A 4,106-nucleotide genomic window follows, 5' to 3' on the forward strand; every position below is an offset into this window, starting at 1 on the left:
GCGCGCGGCTAGGACTTGTAAACTGGCGCCGATGCGCCGACGACGTTTGAGGGTCGTATAAACGTGGAATAAATCGGAGAAAATGGGAATAAAATAGGAGGCCGGGGCTACGCCCACGACATTACCCCCCCCTACAATCGAGACTCCTGGCGAGAAGATATGGCCTGTATTCTGCCTGTTTCCCACTCGAATTCTGCCGCTTTAGGATTAGTGGCGAGTGTAGAGCTGGGATCGGTGTGTTCATAGATAGGCTTGAAGCAACTGTGGAGTTCGCTGAAGGAGGTGGTGGAGATCTGTCGTGGTGCCAAGGGATTTTGCTTATGGAAGTCGCGTATGCGTTCTTTAGCATGTACGTCTTTGGCGGGAATCCATTCGTCGGCACCTTGTCCGTATCCTTTCCATCTGATGAGGTACTGGAGCTGTCTGCGATAGACGCGTGAGTCCAGAATCTTTTCGACTTCATATTCCTCCTCGTTGTTGACTATCACTGGCGGAGGAGGTGCAGGTTTGTTCATTCCGTTGTCGTGATAAGGGCTTAGCCTGTCGACATGGAAGACGGGGTGAACCTTGAGCCAGTTGGGTAGTTCGAGGCGGTAGTTAAGTTCTCCTATAACTTCGGTGATCGTAAACGGCCCTAGCTGTCGGGGTCCGAGTTTACGGGTTTGCTGGTGGATTGAGACATCTTTTGAAGATAACCAGACTTTGTCTCCGACTTTGAAAGAGTGAGGCGATCTTTTACGGATTTCGTAGTCGGCCTTCATTTTTTCTTTAGTCTGACGGAAAGCTGCTTCTGCTTCCTTACGGATTTTGGCCATATTGTCTAGTCTGTCGTTTAGTGCAGGGATATTGGAATGTTTCCCTGCTGGGACAGTGAAGTCAGGCCTGTATCCGTAGAGTACTTCGAAGGGGGAATGTTCGTTTCCAGCATGTACTCGTGAGTTGAGTACAAACACTGCCATAGGGAGCCATTCATCCCAGTCGTCTTGACGTTGTGAACAGAATAACCGGAGGAATTTAGATACCTCGGCGTTCTTTCGTTCGACTTTGCCGTTTCCTTCTGGATGGTAAGCTGTAGTTAAACCCGACTCTATACCGAGTCGCTTATATAAACTTCGCATGAAGCGGGCTGCGTATTGTGGTCCGCGATCAGAGAAGATTTTGCGCGGGAGACCGTGGTGTCTGAACACTTCGCGAAAGTGTATTTCGGATGCTCCTTCCGCTGTGAGAGTAGTGCGGCAGGGCGCGAGATGTACTTGGTCGCTGTAGTGGTCGACGCAGACGGTGACTGCGTCGTATTTCCCTGGGGATTTTGTTTGAGGAAGGGGGCCCACCATATCGACTTCAACGTGTTGCCAAGGCCCGTTGGGGACTTCTTGTGGTTTGAGAGTCGATTTAGGATGTTTAGCTCCTTTGTACCTCTGACATTTATCACAGCCTGCCACGTATCATGTTATGGCGGAGTTCATTCCTGGCCACCAGTAATAGCGGGAGACTAATTCGATTGTCCCGTGTTTTCCTGGGTGTCCGGCCGTAGGGGTATCGTGACAGGACTCGATGATTTTATTACGAAGGGTGACGTCATTTGGTATGTAGAGCTTGCCCTTGTAGTAGACGAGTCCGTCGTTTTCCTCCCATTCAGTCAACCCATTGACTAGTTTACGAGGCCCTTTTGCTCGGAGGCTAGAGAGTGCGGTAGAGACCTCGTCATCTAGTGAGGTTACATTGCGAACTTCTTTCTCCAGCGGTGAGCTTGTGACGAAGGCTGTAGCAGCTAGTCGCGCGAAGTGAGCTGGACCTAGTCCTGGACTTTGTGTAGCACTAACAAATCTGTTGTCGGGCAGGACCACTTGCATTTGGTTATCCATGTCGTCAGATATGTACTGAGAGCTGGGACGGGAGAGTGGGTCTGCGACGAGATGTGTTTTGCCTGGCTTATGAGTTAGCACGAAATCGTAGTCGGCTAGTTCAAGAGCCCATCGAGCTTGTCGTCGTGTAAGTCGTTGTGCTGTACGCCAGTACTGGAGGTTAGCGTGATCAGTCCAGATTTCGAACAGTTTAGGTAGTCCTTCTAGGAAGTGACGCCAATCTCTTAGGGCTTCGATTATGGCCATGAGTTCGCGATCGTAGATTTCGTAATTGCGTTCTGCAGCGTTCATGGTCTGCGATCGGAAGGCGATTGGATGCCATAGAGTGTCGTTCGGGTCTAACTGACTGATTTCTCCTCCAGTAGCGTAGCCAGAGGCATCGACTTGTACGCGCGTATCTCGATCGGCGTGCCAGAGAGCGAGTACTGGTTCAGTAGTAAACTTGGACTTCAATGTATCGAAAGCCTGTTGTTGTGCAGAGCCCCACATGAAAGGAATGTCTTTCTTCGTGAGGTCGTGCAGCGGGCGGGCTATCTTAGAGAAGTCCTGGATAAACCGGCGGTAGAAGTTGGCGAACCCGACGAAACCTCTAACATCCTTCAGGTTTGCGGGCGTAGGCCATTCTGTGACCGCTTTCACTTTTCCTGGGTCCATGCTGACCAATCCCTCGCTGATGAGTAAGCCGAGGTACTCGATTTGGTCTTTCTCGAACTCGCATTTTTCAGGACGTAGATAAAGGTCGTATTCCTTGAGACGTTCTAGTACTTCGTGTACGATCTTTCGGTGTGATGCGAGGTCTGAAGACCAGATGAGGATGTTGTCCAAGTATACTGCAACTTTCCCTTCAGCAATGAGGTCTGCGAAGATCGTGTCCATGAGGGCTTGGAAGGTTGCCGGCGCGTTGGTTAGTCCAAAGTACATGACTCGTGGTTCGAAGAGTCCTCTGTTGGTGACGAAGGCCGCTTTCCATTTGTCTCCAGCTTTAATCCTGACGTTGGTGTATCCCCAACGGACGTCGAATTTAGAAAAGATCCTTGCGCCTTGTAGCTTGTTGATAATATCGTTGGCTAGGGGCAGTGGGTATCTATTCTGGATAGTGGCGTCGTTGAGCTTGCGATAGTCTTGGATAAGTCTGAGCTTGCCATCCTTTTTCTTGATAAAGAAGACAGGTGAAGCGATGGGCGACTTGCTGGGAACTATGTAACCCTTCTTGATTGCATCGTCAAGGAAGGTTTGCAACTCCTGATTTTCTGCTGGGCTCATCGGGTAGACTTTAGATCGGATCGTTGAAGGGGCGTCCGATTTTAGATCGATGGCGTGATCCCAGGCTCTATGTTCAGGCAGCCTTGTAGAGTCTGTCTCAGAAAAGACATGAGCATGTCGATGATACTCTTTGGGGACGAGTTGCTCGAAGGTTTTCGAGTATTTCTCCTTATTTTGTTCGACCGCTACTTTCTGAGAGTAGGTGTAGCCTGCTAGGCAATAAACTTCGTCTGTAGCGTTATCGAGTATACCGGCCTTCACCCAGGCCCGGCGTTCAGCTTGATTAGCTTCGACTTTAGTTAAACTTGGCGACGCAGATAAATCAGGCGATGCTTCTGAGCTGTCAGGAAGCGTCATTTCGCCTGTTTCCCAGTCTATAGTGGGGTTGACTTTCTTTAACCATGGTAGTCCGAGGATAATGTTCTCAGGACCGATATCAGTGATAAAGAAGTCATATTCTTCAGGAGCTCTCAATCCGATTTTGACTTTGAGTTTGGCATAGTGTGTGATTGCACCAGCGCTGTTAGTCGATCTGTCAATATTTCGGAGACCTATCTGTCGTTTGAGTGGTCATTTGTAGATGTTATTTTCTCGTGCAAATTTCTCATGTAGGAAGTAACCGGTAGCACCGGAATCGATCATAGCAGGTGTGCGTAGAGATTTATTTACTCCTGATATTGTTACAAATACGCGAAAGTGGGACAAGAGGTGATCTATTGATGATACCGTACACGACAAGATATGGTCCGAAGGATCAGAGTCCGAATGTACAAGAGCCGGCGCTGTTGAAGGCCGCTCATCTAAACCGGGCTCCAGAGCTGCAGCTCTAGTCTGGGCCCTTGCTAAAAACCCTGGCTAAGCTTTGCCATCAATTCAGCCTGTTGCTTCTGCATCAAGACCATCATGTCTTTGAGACTAGCTACGTCGGCAGCCGAGTCTTGAGACGTGGAGATGGAGGCAGACGTCGAAGGGCTCGTC

The sequence above is a fragment of the Phanerochaete carnosa genome (assembly GCF_000300595.1).
Source record: "Phanerochaete carnosa HHB-10118-sp unplaced genomic scaffold PHACAscaffold_30, whole genome shotgun sequence".
Taxonomy (NCBI): Eukaryota; Fungi; Basidiomycota; class Agaricomycetes; order Polyporales; family Phanerochaetaceae; genus Phanerochaete; species Phanerochaete carnosa.